The 18,626-nt window shown below is 42.0% G+C and overlaps 1 long non-coding RNA gene across 1 annotated transcript in view; it reads right to left on the bottom strand.

The window, feature by feature from the left end:
* Positions 1–281: 281 nt before the first annotated feature.
* The window catches only part of LOC148108402 (uncharacterized), a 41,741-nt gene continuing 23,396 nt past the window's right edge, over positions 282–18,626 (bottom strand). Inside the window, exon 3 of the long non-coding RNA XR_015727954.1 lies at positions 282–352. This is a non-coding gene — a long non-coding RNA (uncharacterized LOC148108402). The remainder of the gene's footprint in view (positions 353–18,626) is intronic.

Genomic DNA, 18,626 nt, shown 5'->3' with positions numbered 1-18,626 from the left:
CTCAATAATATGTCACGAACCTCTTTCCAAGCCCTTACATATTCTGTAATATTGGAGTGACTGCAAGGTCATGGATGGAAGAGCATTCTGCCTTTAACTAACTCGCTCTAGGCAAACCCTTACATTGTTCCCAATGTCTCCTTATTACAGACGTGCCATGAACAATCTTTGCTCCCTGCACATCCCTCTAAAGTTCTGGCAGTAGAATTTCTAGGTCAAAGATATACAAACTTGTAAGGTTTTGGTTACATATTGTCAAGTTGTCCTCCAGAAAAGTTGTTCCAATTTACCTTCTGACAAACAGTATCCCAAAGTGACGTTCCTTGTATATTGTCCACATTGGGGATTATCACTAAAAACAAACAAGAAAAATAGACACTTTGATTCTGAGCCCACTCTGACTCCACAATCACATTCAGTACATTCTAAGCCATTCTTTTTTCAATTCTTTTTTTTTTTTAAGATTTTATTTCTTTATTTGACACAGAGAGAGAGAGAGAGAGAGCACAAACAGGGGGAGTGGCAGGCAGAGGGAGAGGGAGAAGCAGGCTCCCCACCAAGCAGGGAGCCCAAGGTGGGGCTTGATCCTAGGACCCCGGGATCATGACCAGAGCCAAAGGCAGGTGTCTGACTGAGTCACCCATACACCCCCATTCTATGCCACTCTTAATGGTTTTATTTCTTTCTACTGAGTTTTCAGTTCTAAAAGAGGGGAGTAAATTAGATTGGGGATAGGCATTAACTACCGCTGTTCCATCACATGTCCATGTCAGGCATCAGTCATCAATGCTCACCTTTCTTTCTACTGAGTTTGGACAAGATTTCAGAATCTTGGGGCGCCTGGGTAGCGCAGTCGTTAAAGCGTCTGCCTTTGGCTCAGGGCGTGATCCCGGCATTCCGGGATCGAGTCCCACATCGGGCTCCCCTGCTGGGAGACTGCTTCTTCCTCTCTCACTCGCCTGCTGTGTTCCCTCTCTCGCTGGCTGTCTCTCTGTCACATAAATAAATAAAATCTTTAAAAAAAAAAAGATTTCAGAATCTTGATCATCCTAGTGTTGCAGGTGCAGGTGGCCAGTAATAATCTAAAACAACTGCTTCTCAGGGAAAATATCCCTTTACAGAAGAATTTAGTTAATACACGGAGAAAGACTGATAGAATTACAACGGCATTGATCATCAGTGGCTGTTTACCTCAGGTGCCCCATGGAAGAACACAACGTCATATTGAAGTAGTCTTGGCACCTGAATTTGATCAAGCTTCTAGATCATACTACTGATTTACAGGAAATAGAGAGCACAGAGAAAATGTTAAAGTACACTGTGAATGTGTATGTAGTGAAATCCAGACTGTGGGAAACTGTATGTCAAATGACCTCTTCTCTTTAGGGGAAAAAAAATGAATGAATAAATAAAATAATGGAGGGGAACCTATAGATTAAAAGCTATCTAGAAGATATATCAATCAATCCCAGTGTATGGACCTTATTTGGATTCTTATTTAAAAAACTATTGGAAAGAATCCACTTATAGTATCTATGAGACAATTAGAAATTTGAACACTGGATGTTTAATTACATTAAGAAATAATTATTAATAATTTATATGTGATAATAGTATCATAGCCATATATTTTTTAAAGATTTTATTTATTTGTCAGATACAGAGAGAGAGCACAAGCAGGGGAAGGGGCAGAGGCAGAGCAGGGAGACTGATGTGGGACTCGATCCCAGGACCCCAGGATCATGTCCTGAGCTAAAGGCAGACGCTCAACCGACTGAGGCACCCAGGTATCCCAATAGTTATATTTTTAAACACAGTCCTCATCTTTTAGAGCAGTGGTCCTCAGTTTTGAGATTTTTTCCCCCTAGGACATTTGGCAATATCTGGAGACCTTTTTTGGTTTTCAAAACTGAGGGGAAGGGATGTTACCAGCCTCCAGTGGGTACGGAACACAGATGCCACTAGACATCCTACCACGCACAGGACAGCTCCTCACAACAAAGAATTATTTGACCTCAATGTTAACAGTGCTGACGTTGAGAGTCCTGTTTTAGGGATACATATGGAAATATTTATGGGCAGAGTGATACAAGGGGTGGGATTTGTTTCGAAATAATGTTGGATAGAGGAAATGGATGAAGGTCTGGATGCATAGACTGGTTGATGGTTGATGGTTGGGGTTGGGTATGGAATATGGGGCTTCATTATATTCTATCTCCTTTAGATAAATTTAAAATTCTCTGTCATAAAAAGTTAAAAAAAATTCAACTCACTTCCCATGAGGTGAATTGCCGTCTCTGGGGTCTTTCTCTAAGGACTCTCTTTAACATTCTCTGGTGACTTTGAACATTTTCTAACCTCATTCCCTCAGAAGTTGTGAAGTAGTTTATTTTTGGTGTCCTCCTGTCCTGGCCTGCCTTAACACCACAGGAAAGGCGTGCTGGTTGAACTTTTTCCAACTATATCCTTATCTGCAAAAGAGACATAAATGAACCTTGCTTACTTCCTGGGGGCTGCTAGGAGCTTGGGATGCCATGTTGACGAGCATGACCAAAGTTGTGATATTTTTCTCCCCTTAATATTAAGTGCAGTCTTTAATTTTGAACTGAAGTCTTTGCATTTCAGTGTAATTTTAGCCTCATAGAATTAGCTGGGATGTAATTCCTCCTCTTCAATTTTCCAAAAGAATTTGTATAAAATTGATACTATTTTTTCCTTACGTGTTTGGTAGAATTCACCTGTAAAGCCATCTGGACCTGGAGCTTTCTTCATGGAAATGTTTTAAATTTTAAATTAATTTCTTTAATAGATATCCAGGTTATCTATTTGTTCTTCAGTGAGCTTCAGTAGTTTGTGTCTTTCAAGAAATGCATCCATTTCATCAAATTATCAAATTTATTGACATAAAGTTGTTCATAAATGTACCTTATCATCCTTTTAATCTTTGTAGAATCTATAGTGGTATCTCCTCTCTCACTTCTTAAATTGGTAATTTGTGTCCGAATTAAAGACTTAGAAGATAAAAATTCAACAGAAAGAATTGCTTTGTTCACATGAGAAAATCTACTTAAGTTCAAAGTCTTTGCTTTCATACATTTTTATAGAAATGTTTCTTTTGCTGAATAAATGCAGCAGGGGGCTTATGGGAAGCAGAAGGGAGATAGAGGAAAATCTGATTTGTAACCAGGCTCTGTCTTTATGAAAGGAAGAAACAGAGGGGATAGGTTGCCTTGACATTTTTTTCCATTCTGAGTTAGCTTCAAAGAATCAAGTGAGTTTTGATAAGGGTCATTGACTCTTACATTTTGGATCCTTTCCAAACTATTCAGTTAACCACCTTATTACTTTAGTAACATGTGATCCTAAATGATGTCACCATGCCTATTTATTCCCAAACCCTGGAGGCTCTGACAGCATTGACCAGCTCAGATAATATTCTAGGTCTACTTTTCCAGAAAGATTTTGGGGGAAGTTTGAAATAGTGAGAAAACCATGGGTTTTGGAGTGGCACAGACCAAAATTCAAAGTTTGGCTTTGCCATTCAATCGTTGTGGACCCAGGACAAGTTCTGAAAATTCTCTGAACTCTTACTTTCCTCATGTAGAAAATGGGGATAATGAGACCTAATTCATAGTGCTCTTGGGATATTTAACTGAGATAATACATATGTCTAGCACATATTAGCAACTTTGAGTGGATATCAAAGTGTGGTCCCTAGACTGATAGGATCCACATCACCTGGAAACTTGTTAGAAATGTAAATTCTTGAACTCTGTCCCAGATCTACTGAGTCAGAAACTGTAGGGGGGCAGGGCAGCAATCTATTCCTTCCTTCCTTCCTTCCTTCCTTCCTTCCTTCCTTCCTTCCTTCCTTCCTTCCTTCCTTTTTCTTTTCTTTTGTCTTTTCTTTTTTCTTTTCTCTTTTCTTTTCTTTCTTTCTTCTTTCTTTCTTTCTTTCTTTCTTTCTTTCTTTCTTTCTTTCTTTCTTTCTTTCTCTTTCTTTCTTCCCATTTTTTTCTTTTAACAATCTGTGTTTTAACAAGCCTTCCAGGGGCTTCTCATAACTGGACAACTTTGAGAACCACTGGACTAGCACATTCTAGCAGATGGTAGAATCTCAAGAAATGCTAGTTTTCTCCCCTTCCTCCTCTTCTATTTTTTTTTAAGATTTGTTTATTTATTGTAGAGGGAGAGAGTGTGTGAGCATGGAGGGGAGGGACAGAGGGAGAAGGAGAGAGAGACTCTCAAGCAGACTCCCCGCTGAGCACAGAGCCCAATGTGGGGCTCCATCTCACCACTCTGCGATCATGACCTGAGCCAAAATCAAGGGTTGGGCGCTTAACTGACTGAGCCACCCAGGCACCTTCTCCCCTTCTTTATGCTTTCTTGATAACTATTTTTCCAGCTTATTCTTGACTTTCATACTAATTAAACTCTTCAAGAGTCAAGACAGTTTTTCTCTGTCTCATCGTCTTTTTTCTTTCTCTTTCCAAAGTTCCTGTTGAGTGTGAGCATTCACTAGGAACCCAGAGAAAGTTAACTATATTTCCATGTGCCAGATAAGGACAGAAGTGCCCTTGGCTTTACTTATTTATTTGACTTATATAGCACCTTGGCTCAATCGTGTGTCTGGAAGATGAAGTGTTCAGTGTGTGCTGGGAGTGAATACCAATCTAGCTCGGACACAGGGATGTTGGGAGTGTAATGTCTTCTTCTCAGTGTCAGCCAGGCACCACTTCAACCCTAATAAACATAAAAGCCAGAGCAATGTCATAGACCATTTGGTCTTGATTAAAGAAGAGATGTAATAAAACCTCATCAATTCACAGAAAGTAGAACAGAAGAGAGGAGGGAAGGCCAATAAATAAGTGAAAAAATTTCAGTTGTATAGAAAATGCTTTTGTTTTAAAAAATGCAGTTTTATTTGCCTCACACTTTAGGTTGAAGAAAGCACCTAAAGCTGAGACCAGTTAACAGCAACCCTGCATGACCGCTATGAGAAATGAACAATATAATCCCAGGTACATTCTAAGCACGGTGACCTTAACATTCATGAAGCAGTCACTAAATAATATTGTTAAATTATTACTGGTAGTAATAGTAAGTGGAGAGTGAATGCTTATTGGATAAGTGGTTAATCGAACGAGTGGTTAAATGAATGAATAAACTATCAATTTGTTTGATCATCAACTTTTCCCTTAGTTTTCAGGGAAGATTATTCAATCAGCAGCTAGTGAGTCCCAATGCAGCCATCAAATAAGTCCAGTTGAAACTCAAAAGAAAAAAAGCCTTTTCATTATAGCCCTAAACTAAAACTACCCAAATGTCCATCAAAAGGTGAATGAATAGGCGTGTCTGTCAGGCTCAGTTGGAGCAAGCAACTCTTGATCTCGGGGTTGTGAGTTCGAGCCCCAAGTTGGGGGTAAAGCTTACGATAAAAAACAAAAAGGTGAATGAATATAGAAATTGTGGTTCATCCATATGATGGACTACTGTTAAGCAATAAAAGGGAACAAATTATTGATACCCACAACCACTTCGATGAACCTTAAAAACATTATAAGCAAAAGAAGCCAGACACAAAAGGTTCACACCATATGATTCATTTATCTCGTGCTCTAGATAAGCAAATCTAATCTTTTTTCAGAAAGCACGTCAGTGGTTGCCTGAGGCTGGGAATGTGGGTTGGGACTGATTGCGAGGGGACCTGCATGAACCTTTCAGGAAAATGGAAAATGTCTATATCCTGATGGTAGGGGTGGTTACGAGAGTGTGTGTTTGCCAAAACTCATTGAACTGTACATTTAAAACAGATGGGTTTATTGTCTCTAAATTATAACTTGACAAAGTTAATTAAAAAAAAGAAAGAAAATAGCAACAGTGTCTCCTGCCAAGGCCTGGAAGTCCCTTGTGGTGCCAGTGCCGATTCCGACTCCAGAGTGAGATAGGGCAAAGGCTGTGGGACCTGCCCATTTTATTCTGCTCTGGCTGGAGAGGCCAATGCAATGGTGCGGGGCAATGTGGCCTAAAGAGAAGTAATTGCTGCATGGAAATCAGGTATTTCAAGCTTGTTCCTCAGGCCCTCCTCTTGTGTAGCTCTTAAACTAAACGTTAACCTCTAATTTCAGCACTGACCTGGCATGTGTCCAAAATGCATTAAACACAACGTTCCAAGCCCTGAGGGAACCATTCAGAGGGCCCCAGAGAATCTTAACAAGCTGTCTCACCTTGAAAGGCTATCTTACAAATCGTTTTCCAAACTCCTACAATCACAGATATTCTGTGTGGCCTCCAACCCCGTGGTAGTGTGGGTTTGGTCACCACAAAAGAATCCGGACTGAAATCTGGGATGAGAGAACGGGAACCATGGAGGGATCGCTTGTCTACCCAGCTACTGGTACTTCGTCTGTTCACCCATCTGTATACCTTCTCAAACAACATTTCACAATCCAAACGCAGCTATCTGAAGCACAGAGAAAAACACACACAAATAAAAATCACCACCAATCCATGATTTCCACCAATTAACATTTTCATCTATTTTTTAGGGATGCACACACACTCACATACACACACACACACACACACACACACACACATGCACATATTTATTTAAAATAAAAATAAGATCTTACTGTACAAATTGTGTTGTTACCTGCCTTTGCCACCACTTAACTGAGTGGGAAATTTTCCTCATGCATTAAGTAGTCAACTTTCTGTCTGTCAGCTCTTGCTGTATAACAAGCAACCTCAAAGTCTTAGCACACATGTGTAAGCTAGTTCTCACTTAGGGATTTGTGGGTCAGTGGCCTCTGGTCCATATGTCTCCATCTTGTCCCTAGGATCAGCAGGATAGTCCCAGCATGTTCTCATGATGATAAGAGAAACACAAGGGGACACACCCGACTGGTACACTTCAAATCTCTACTGATTTCACATCTGCAAACATCCTATTGGACAGAGCAAGTCACGTGGGCGAGCCCGAAGTAAAGGGACAAAGCAATCGACTCCACTGTTCGTGCAGGAATCGCAGGTACATAGCAAAGGGCACGGATACAAGGAGGGAGGTAAAATTGGGGCCGGTAATGCAATCTCCCAAACACTTCATTTTCAATGACTCGCATGGCTGCTCACAAATTCATTTATTTACCACTCATCTAGGGTTATGTGCCAGCAACTATTCTAAATAAATATTTAATTCTCAGGCCTATGAGGTAGGTGCTATTATGAACCTCATTATACAGATGAGGAAACTGAGGTACAGAGAGGTTTAACAGTTCACCCACAGTCATCCAGCTGGTAAGCGGGGGTGGGGGGAAGCAAGGAAGTCTCCATCTGGAATCTGTGCCGGTAAGCGCCGGGTTAGGCGGCCTCCTTTATGATTTGTCCTTTAGCCCCCTGCCCCCACTAGACTGTGGACAGGAACTGAGCACCCAGTGTAGTACCCAGCCCTGGGGCATTCAGGATATGTATTTTTTTCAGTTTTTATTTTTTTATTTTTATTTTTTAATGATTTTTTATTATATTATGTTAGTCACCATACAGTACATTCCTGGTTTCCGATATAAAGTTCAATAATTCATTAGTTGCGTATAACACCCAGTGCACCATGCAATACGTGCCCTCCTTACTACCCATCACCAGTGTATCCCATTCCCCCACCCCCCTCCCCTCTGAGGCCCCCAGTTTGTTTTTCATAGTCCATAGTCTCTCATATTTCATTCCCCCTTCTGATTACCCCCCCTTTCTTTATCCCTTTCTTCCCCTACCGATCATCCTATTTCTTATGTTCCATAGATGAGAGAAATCATATGTCAGGATATATTTCTTTCTTTCTTTTTTTTTTTTAAGATTTTATTTATTTATTCGACAGAGATAGAGACAGCCAGCGAGAGAGGGAACACAAGCAGGGGGTGTGGGAGAGGAAGAAGCAGGCTCATAGCAGAGGAGCCTGATGTGGGGCTTGATCCCATAACGCTGGGATCACGCCCTGAGCCGAAGGCAGACGCTTAACCTCTGTGCCATCCAGGCACCCCAGGATATATTTCTTGAATGAGTTTAATCATTATCTTATCATTAGATATTTCAGCTGGTTCCAGTATGTTTGGCTAATATATACTGTATGGGCTGAACTATGTTCTCTCACAATTCAGATGTTAAGCTCTCACTGCCAGCACCTCAGAATGGGCCTGTCTTTGGAGAGGGCCTTTAGAGGTGATTAAGTTCAAATGAGGCTGTTAGAGTGGGTCCCTATGCAATCCGACTGGTGCCTTAAAAGAAGAGGACACTTGCACACACGGAGAGACAGCAGGGATGTGTGTGCACAAAAACCATGTGAGGACACAGGAGAGAGGCCTCAGAAGAAACCAAATCTGCTGACGATTTGGTCTCTTGACATCTAGCTTCCAGAACTGGGAGAACATACATTCGTGTTGTTGAAGCCTCCCAGTGTGTGGAATTTTGTTAGGGCAGCCCTTGCAAACAAATACAGATGCCATGTTGCTAAGAGCATCAGAGAAATGAAATCTTTCCTGAGCTGACAGAGGAAGAGCAAACAGCAGAACTTTGGGGGCCCATCTGCCTTGCTGGGGCATGCAGCAATGGGGGTGGGGGTGAGGCTAACCGGGCTCTATAACTCCTTCTAAATGAGCACTTCATTTCCTTCTGTAGGTTTTCTTTAAAAAGGAATGCAAATAATAGGGTAAGAATTATGGATAGAATTTAGAACTTACAGTAGAAGGTTAAGACTGAGATTTTTTGCCACTCAAACACCCCCTACTTTTCTTTCCTCAGATACCTCCTAACTGATTCATTCAATCAGCAAACATCGGGTGTCCGCTATGCTGGGGCCTGTGCTAGGTGCTGGGGCCACACTGGTCACAGGACAAGAAGTACCTGCTCCCATGGTGCATACCTTCCAATTCTCACAAGCAGCTAAAATACTTCAACTTGAAATGTTGAATGAAGGGCATTGAATAATAGATTTCCATACTCATGAATTCACTTTCTCACTGACTCATTCATTCAAAAATCTCTTTAGTGCTTACTAGGTACCAGGTGCTGTTCTAACCATAAGAGAAGGGGCTTAAATAGGATATTATCACTGTTATCTAAGGGCTCAAGTCTAATAGACAAGCGACGGTAAACTCATGGGCCAATGGCAGTAATGGGAATGGACTGGGGGAGTTGTACTGCTGTAGCACAGGGGACCGTGGTCATGCAGGGGACTGCAGTCATGCAGGGGACTGTGGTAGTACAGAAGTCCTGGGCAAGACATGGTCACTCCGCTGAAAGCATAGGGAAGGCTCCCAGGGCAGGGGATATCTATGCTTAGTCTTGAAGGATACCTGATAGATAGGAAGAGTAACGTGAGTCTTGGTTAAAATGGAGCTAGATTAGGCAAAAAAAAGGAGTGTTTTTTGGAGCCCAAGGGACTTCCCTAGAACCCACAGGAAACAGGGTCTCCCAAGGCCAGGGACCAGGAGCTGGACAGATTTTGGAAACCAAAGTAAAGATTTCATCTGACTTGCCAAAGCTTCGAGGTCTCTATCTCTTTCTCCTCTCTGCCCATCTGCTTCCTGCTCCCCTCAGTAGACCAGCCTTCTTGATTTTTCTGCCCACCCACAGCTCCTGAGTTGACCCATCTTTGAGTCAAGCAACCAGCAACATCTGACTCATTTATTTGAGGCCCAACAGCACATTCATGGGAGAAAAACTTCTGATTGACCTGCATGAGTCAGGTGTCCACCCTTGGTCCAGTCAGCTATGGTTTGGGATGGGCCGGGCCACTGATAACAAAATGGCTGCCAGGTCCCATTCCAAAAGGTGGGTGAGGGGGTCACAGGAAGGGGTGAAGTGAGCCACAGTGACATCATAGAAAGCAACTTCCACAAAGTGCAAAGGTGGGGAGTCGATTATGGCTTTTAATTTATAAATCCTTCAAGAAAGCTGGCAGCATATGAGACGAAGGGTAGAAAATACCACTGGTTCAAGTCAAATTCCCAAACCAACAAGAATAATTAAACACAAAGAAGTATATAGTAAAACTTAGATGACAAATACCAGAGGATTAAGTAATAGAAACTTAGGAGATTTCCTAGTCAGTTTAACCAAGAAGGAGGGGGGATAGTCAAATTCAGGGGGTCAGTCTGGGCCCCAGGAAGGAGTTAGAAAGACGGGAATAGGAAAAGAGTAGAAAAAAAGAGAAAATGAAATCTCTCCAAGTCGGGGGGGACTACAGCATAGAGGAATGGGAGGGTCTAGAATTCCCATCTGTGGGGCTTCTATTATCACCGTTGATCTTGTGACCTTGCTGCACGTGGCCATTTTAATCGGATAAACATGATCAGGCAGCTTTCCCAGAGAAAGGACATTCCTTTCTCTTTCAGGTCAAGAATTTCCCAGAAGCCTTTGGGACTACTGGAATTTCTGTTATGAAATTCAGAAACCCTGATGATTTGGGGACAGCACCGTTATTACGAATACTAGGGCATCTAAAAATGACAGACAGGCAAGCAGGCAGACAGAAAGAGAGAAAAAAAAGAAAACTTCATAAAATATGACTAAAATATACCAAAACGTGTCACTTTAAAGACCAGGTCATCAGAGAAGGGGAAAGATAATAGTTATAATCTAGCTTATATTTTCAGTCTTTTGAAGATATGAAAGGAAGCCAAATGTGTTAGCCCTGAATCCATGTCTTTCAGGGCCTGCCAATGGCCAAGCTGAGACAGCTAATGAGAAAGAGAAAAAAAAATGAGTTAAATTTAAGCCTCATATCCTCTCCTGGGTGACTCTCAGAGAATGGTCTGAGGAACTCTGGGGGAATGAAGTGCTTTCCCAACTGTTTAAGGGAATCCATGAGGTTGAAAACCTTTTTTTTTTTAATTTAATTTTTTAAAAAGATTGTATTTATTTATTAGAGAGAGAGAGAGAGAGCACAAGTGGGGTGGGGGAGGGGCAGAGGGAGAAGCAGACTCCATGTTGAGTGAGAAGCCTGACGCAGGGCTTGATCCCAGGCCTCTGAGATCATGACCTGAGCTGAAGGCAGACGCTTAACTGATTGAACCACCCAGGTGCCCCGAAACTCTTTTAATAATAATATTAAGACTTCATTTGCCCTTTCCTCTGTGTTTATATTTGCATTAATGGCACAAAAACCATGGTGGTGCCTCAGGATGAATCCAGACAGTGGCACTAACTGTTCCATGGTTCTGGTGGGCATTAGATTCTTTTCATCATGCATTGTGTGAAAAGAAACACCAGCTTCACTTAAGAATATCCTTGACGAGGGGCGCCTGGGTGGCGCAGTCGTTAAGCGTCTGCCTTCCGCTCAGGGCGTGATCCTGGCGTTCTGGGATCGAGCCCCACATCAGGCTCCTCTGCTGGGAGCCTGCTTCTTCCTCTCCCACTCCCCCTGCTTGTGTTCCCTCTCTCGCTGGCTGTCTCTATCTCTGTCAAATAAATAAATAAGTAAAATCTTAAAAAAAAAAAAAAGAATATCCTTGACGAGCAGTAAAAATTCTTAATGTTAGTAAACTGTGACCCCTGAACACCCATCCTTTCACCACTCTGTGTGACAGAAGAGAAGTGTTCATAGAGCACTGCTCTTGCACACTGAAGTGCACTCCTGTTGGTTCAGGGGAAAGTGCTTACCTAACGGAGTTGTGAGCTGAGTGCACTAGAGGTTTTTTCTTTCTTTCTTTTTTTTAATAATAATTTTTTATTATATTATGTTAGTCACTATACACTACATCCCTAGTTTTTGATGTAATGTTCCATGATTCATTACTTGCGTATAACACCCAGTGCACCATGTGATATGCGCCCTCCTTACTACCCATCACCAGCCTATCCCATTCCCCCACCCCCCTCCCCTCTGAAGCCCTCAGTTTGTTTCCCAGAGTCCACAGTCTCTCATGGTTCATTCCCCCTTCTGTTTACCCCCCCTTCATTCTTCCCTTCCTTCTCCTACCGATCTTCCTACTTCTTATGTTCCATAAATGAGTGAAACCATATGGTAATTGTCTTTCTCTGCTGTCTTATTTCACTTAGCATAATCTCCTCCAGTCCCGTGCATGTTGCTGCAAATGTTGTGTAATCGTTCTTTCTGATGGCTGAGTAATATTCATTTGTATATATGGACCACATCTTCTTAATCCAGTCATCTGGTGAAGGGCACCTCGGCTCCTTCCACGATTTAGATATTGTGGACAATGCTGCTATGAACATTGAGGTGTATATGACCCTTCTCTTCACTACGTCTATATCTTTGGGGTAAATACCCAGTAGTGCAATGGCTGGATCATAGGGTAGCTCAATTTTTAACTCTTTAAGGGACCTCCACACTAGAGGTTTTTTCCATGGAACTTCAGTTTTACTAGAAAGAATGACTGACAAGCTCATAATTTAGCCTCGGGGACTGGACAAACATGTTCTTGAAGGAAGCAAGCCTGTTACTTCAAGGAAAACAAATGATAGTATTTGTTGCCAGTGATAACACTCAGGCTTTTAAGTGAAAATTAGAATTTTGGAAAACTAGTACCTGCCATTTTGAGCTTTACACCTTCCCAATACTTAAAATACATTTTGGGGGGGGTAATATTGGAGATACTAACACATGTGATTTTTAAAGTATTGTGAATTAAAATGTGTCAATATCTGGAAGATCTGCATGGCTTGGTGAATCACTGTTTTCCAAATAACCCATGGATGATGTTATAAACTCATGCATGGGTAAAAGATCTATTCAAAGTACAAAACAAACCAGCAGATTTAATTTAACAGAATATGAAAAGTTCATTGATATAGTTTTAGATGTTATATTGCAACCAACCTTTAAGAAGCTATCACTTGTGGAGTTTAGATGCAGTATAAAGAGAGAATATCCACAATGATCTGAAAAAACCTATTAAAATATTCCTCCTTTTTCGATTACATATCTGTGTGAGGCTGGATATTTTTTCATGTACTTAAACCAAAAATGTATCTGCAGAAGCAGATATGACGATTTAGCCTGTCTTCTATTTTAAGCCAGAGATTAAAGAGATTTGTAAAAATGTAAATTTTTTGTTTTGGAAGATATTATTTTTTATTAAAAAATGTTATTTATGTTAACATGTAATGGATCTAGTCTTCTTAAAGTAATTAATAAGTATCCTAAATATTTTTCAGTTTCAGTTTTTCATACAGTAAATATCACTGGATGCAGCCTACATAAGTAAAACTTTTTGAGTCCTCAATAGTTTCAAGAATGTAAAGGGGGAAACGTAAAGAGTGTATGGTTTGAACACATAGAAGTTTATTTCTAGCTCCTGTAACAGCCCACGGTGGAAAGGTCAGTGGGCAGCTCTCCCCTGCACTGTAATTAGTCACTTAGGCTTCTCCCATGTGGTACCGACTCTTAGACTCTCGCTATCATCTGTGTTCAGTTAATACAGGGAAAGAACAGGGAGAAAGCGTTTGGGAGGTTTTTGTAGATGAGCCCACAAGGGTCTCGTTCGTTCCTCTCATTCTATTGGCTAAACTCAGTCATGTGACCGTTTTTAACTCTAAGGGAGACTGGGAAATCCACGTACCTGCGTGCCCAGGGAGAAGCGGAAAGATTTGGGGAGGAGGGCTGGAAGCTCTAAATTATTTATTTCTTATCTAGATTATTTCTGATCCCTTAATCTTTTTATTATTTGTTTATATAATTTTAAAACTTGTCATTTGAAATAGTATAGACTCATAGGAAGTTGCAGAGAGAGTACAAAATCTTGTGAACGCTTCCCCCAAAGGAGACATCTTCTCTGGATGTAGCACCACAAAGCTGGAAATTGACTTTGGTTCATTCCTGTTAAGTAGACTATAGACCTTAGTCAGTTTTTATCATTTTTTAAACCTGCCTTCATTTGTGTGTGTGTATTTCTATATCCTTTAATTTTTAAAAACTGTCCTGTAGTACGTGTTTTAATATTTTAAGCTGTCTTAGATCCCTTTTGAGAAGTAAGTGTGCTATTGGGGTGCAATATTGGGTGGTCAGTCTTTAAGCGCCAACTTTTGATTTCAGCTCAGGTCATGATCTCAGGGTTGTGAGATGGAGCCCCGTGTCAGGCACTGTGCTCAGCAGGGAATCTGCTTGAGATTCTCGCTCTCCTTCTCCCTGCACCCCCCATCACTCTCTTTCTCTCTCAAGTAAATAAATCTTAAAGAAGTAAGTGTGCTATGGGGCGCCTGGGTGGCTCAGCCGGTTGAGCGTCTGCCTTCGGCTCAGGTCATGATCCCAGGGGCCTGGGATTGAGTCCGGAGTCGGGCTCCCTGCTCAGCGGGGAGCCTGCTTCTCCCCCTGCTTGTGCCTGCGTGTGCTCTTTCTCTGTCTTATAGATAAATAAAATCTTAAAAGAAAAGAAGTGTGCTATAAATAATAAAGAAATAAAAAGTGTCCAGCAGGATATATCTTAATCCTCCTGATATGCCAAGATGGGTGGGTTGGGAGGGGGCTTATTTCTTGCAAATCAGGAGACCTGTACAGCCTCATGCTGTAGAAAGAACACGAACATTGGAGGCAGATATAGCTGGGTTCAAATTCAACCTCTACTACACCTGACCTGTATGATTTTGGGTGGGCCAACTTAATCTCCTTGAGCCTTCTCTATTCATGTGCAGCATAATAAAGTATAGTCCTTACTTCACAGGATGCTGTGAGGACAAAGTGAGATCATGCACATAAAAAAAATTATCACAATGCCTGGCACAGTTGTCCTTGTAATTAGGAACATAAGACGTGCAGTGCATGCTGGGGCTTCTGCTTAGGGTATCTAGCAAATTAGCGCAGGAACTGGGATTACTGACCCCAACCCCAGCAGAGCAGTGCCATCCAGTGAAGATGGAGGTCCCAACATCTTTGGGCATGAGGACCCCTTTCTAATGTCAAAATTCCAAGAGGAAATTCCCTCCTCCCTGCCTTCTACCGATAACTGTTGCATGCATAGCCTGACATAGCCAGTTGTTTGGATCTGGGAATTTTGAAATTTGGGAGCTGAAAGGAACCTTTAATGTCATTGAGCAGAAAAGACTCAGTTTATAGTTGAGGAATCCGAGGCTCAGAAAAGGAAAGGCTGTGGCCAAAATCAAACAGCAAGTTAGACACCAAGATGGACAGAACCTATGCCGCTACCTGCCAGTTCTGAGCCCTTCCCACTATGCCATGCTCTATCTCTGTGTCTTCAATGTTCTTTCCTCTTCCTCTTCTTGTGTCCCCTCCTTTTCTAAGCCCCACTTTGAGAGCTTGGGTTTTATGGCTTCTTGGTCTGAATTTCCTTAATTTGAGATCATGCCAACATTCCTTCCCTTCTTCGTGCAGGGCTTTATTCATCCATTATTGACCAATTGATCTTTTGTGCCAGTCTAGACCTTGAGCATACAGCTGGTTATCAGAGGGTCCCAGTCCCCAAACGTAGAAGGACAGGGGAGCCAGCTCCTCAGTGTCTCTTGAGAATATCTAATTATGTACTAGCATCTTTTTTTGGGGTTCAGAAGCCCTACAGGAATTCAGAGGGATTTAAAATCAACCCAATGGTATATTTACATTGCCTGATCTGCATTTTAGGTCTAGTTTGGTAACAATTATTTATCTACCTAGCCAGCTTGAAATTCACATTTCCCTTTAGTACACAGTGAAGGAAGCCCCATGAAAGGCTCATGTTTGATTAATCAAGGAGGAAACAGGCATACACAGACCTGAGAGATTGAGCTGTCTCATGTTAGCCCCGGGGTTCATGAATTTTCTGAAGCATGGTTTCCTGCCCTTTCATTCTTACAAACTGCTGAAGAAGGATGGAATGTGAAGACTTATTCGAGTCAAAACAGTATAAAATCAAAGCTCTTACCACATTCCATTCTTTCTAGAAAGCAGATACTTTCATATATTTAATCATCCACTGGCATCGTCTTTCTAAACTAACACATACCTTCTTTCATATTAGTTTAGTTGTTAAAGAGACAGATAAAATGGATAGTTTTCTTTCCCTTAAAAATTTATTCCCTTTCGGGTGGAGGCACTGTGGGATGGTACAGAGTACAGAGTTTTTGAAGGAGGCTTTGCGATTTTTTTTTTAAGTAAATTCTACTCCCAAGTTGGGGCTCGAGCTCATGACCCCAAGATCAAGAGTTGCATGCTGTACTGACTGAGCCAGCCAGGCACCCCACACCCCGATAGTGTTTTGGTTGAAAATATTTGTATTTGGTGGTGTCCCTATCCTGTCCCTATATCCAAGACATTCATTCAAAAAAACCCCATTTATTAAATGGTAGTAGAGTAGTAGAGTGGGGTGCAAAGTTTTTCAAGTTGTAGGTCCCAACATATTGACAGGGGTCATGAAGTCTGTTGGGCTGAACTGGCATTTAAAAAAAAATGAACTAAAACCAAAAAAAGTAGAATAGAAAACATCAATGTGAATTATGTGTAGTAAGGGTAAATATTGTTACATGAAACTTTTGATTCAGCTATATTTATAGGGGTGTGTGTGTGTGTGTGTGTGTGTGTGTGTGTGTGTGTGTGTTCGGTGTTGTGTTATGAAATTTATTTCTTATTGTGGGTCCCCATCAAAAATGTTGGAAAACACTGCTACAGCAGTTACGAATACAGGCTCTGGAGTGAGACAGCATGAATTCAAATCCTGGTTCCATTATTTTCTAGATGTTTGATTATTTGGCAATTACTTAAGATCTCTGTGAAATGGGGATCATGATAGATTATAACCTAGAGCCAGTGCTTCCATTAGGACCAGGAGGCATGTGGGCACAATGATGAGGGCACATCATATTTTTAGGACCCCACTAAGATGCTTTGATTTCTTTTAAAATCAGAAGAAGAAAAAAATGAACCTTCAGGGTTAAAGAAAAGTTTTTAATTTTTTTCTCAGATCATTAAAAAAATGAATTTTGGGGGCCCCACAAAAATCTCCTACGGTGGGAGGGGCCCTTCAAAGAAAAAGTGCCTAGGGCAATGTAAGTCCTAATGCAGTTGTGAACTGACCTGATGGGTAGGGTGACCAGCGTGCCCCAGTTTGATCTGACAGCCCTGCGTTCCAGGAGCCCCCTCAGCCCAGGGAAAAGCAGGCCGGTCAGCCGCCCTGCTGATAAGCTTGTCGTGATGGTGAAGTTAGATGACTGCTGACAAAGCATGGCAGACGCCTGGCATGTCGGTGTCTAACAAATGCTTTAACACGTGCTGGGCACTGTGCTGGCCCTTGAGAATTTTCAGTGGAATAAAATACCCTGGGCAGCTGTTGAGAAGCAGGAGAACGTAGTGGCTAAGTGTGAGCTCAGCATCCAGACAACCTCGGTTCAAATCCCAGCTCCGCCATTTATCACCTTTGTGCTTTGGGCTGAGTTTCTCAGTCTTTCTGTGCCTTAGATTCTTTATCTGTATGATGGATATGATTGTACTTGTACCTACTTCACTGGAAAGTTGTGAGTATTAAATGAATTGGTGCTTTAAAAATATTTACAACAGGGCACCTGAGTGGCTCAGTTGTTAAGTGTCCAACTCTTGATTTCCGCTCAGGTCATGATCTCAGCGTTGTGGGACTGAGCCCTGCATTGGGCTCTGTGCTCAGCGTGGAATCTGCTTGAGATTCTCTCTCTCTCTCCCTCTGCCCCTCCCCCTGCATGCGTGTCCATTCTCTCTAAATAAATAAAAATCTTTAAAAAAATAAAAATACTTAGACCAGTGTCTCACGTATGCTAAGCACTTGAGTAAGTCTCAGCTATTTAAGTATATATCAATTCTCAGTTTGGGTTGCAATAACAAGTGAGTACAGATTAGGTGGCTTAAACAACTGAAATTTATTTTCTCACGGTTTTGGAGACTGGAAGTCCAAGATCAAGGTTTGCAGGCTCAGTTTCTGGTTAGAGCTCTCCCTGGCTGGCAGATGGCTGCCTTCTCACTGTGTCCTCACGCGGTGTAGAGAGAGAGGAACAGCAAGCTCTCTGGTGTCTTTTCTATACATCCTACTGACCAGAACTGAGCCATGCATGTGCCCAACCTTAGATCACTCACTGGCAAAGGACAGTGGGGTCACCGTGACTGGTTTAGTCTAATAGTGATTCCTCCAGATACAACTGGTCTTATGTTGACAAGTTGGAAGAGGAGGAAGGCTGGGGTAGGCTTCTGACAGTGTGCCATGGGGAGCTCACAGGCTACCTGAGAAGCTAGACAAAACACCAACAGATAATACAAAGTGGAAAGGTGGAGCTAATGGTACAGACAAAGATGGGGGGGGTACTTTAGGGATGTGACAGGCATGTGAGTTGGGCAAAGAAGTAGGACAGAGAAAAGGAACATCAGGAGGAAGTGTGAGGAACCAGTGAGAGCACAGGTGAGTCAGGGACCCACAGGAATGTGCTGGAAAGGAGACTTCTGGAGGCAAGAGTGGGTGATGAATGACAGGAAACAAGGCAGGAGAAGTGGAGTGAGCCCAGACCACGGAGGCCTTGAATGTTGGGTGAGGGAGCTTGGACTTGGTCCTGAGACCAGCTGGGAGCCTTTGATCATTTGAAGCAGGGGAGTGGCTGATGAGCTGAGCATCCAGAGAAAGCCCTGTTCCTCAGTCTGGACTATGCACTTTCCAGGGGCTACATGG

This window comes from Ursus americanus, chromosome 20 (genome assembly GCF_024610735.1).
Source record: "Ursus americanus isolate L20-20 chromosome 20, mUrsAme1.1.p, whole genome shotgun sequence".
Taxonomy (NCBI): domain Eukaryota; kingdom Metazoa; phylum Chordata; class Mammalia; order Carnivora; family Ursidae; genus Ursus; species Ursus americanus.
This window is presented reverse-complemented; position numbering and strand designations above follow the sequence as displayed.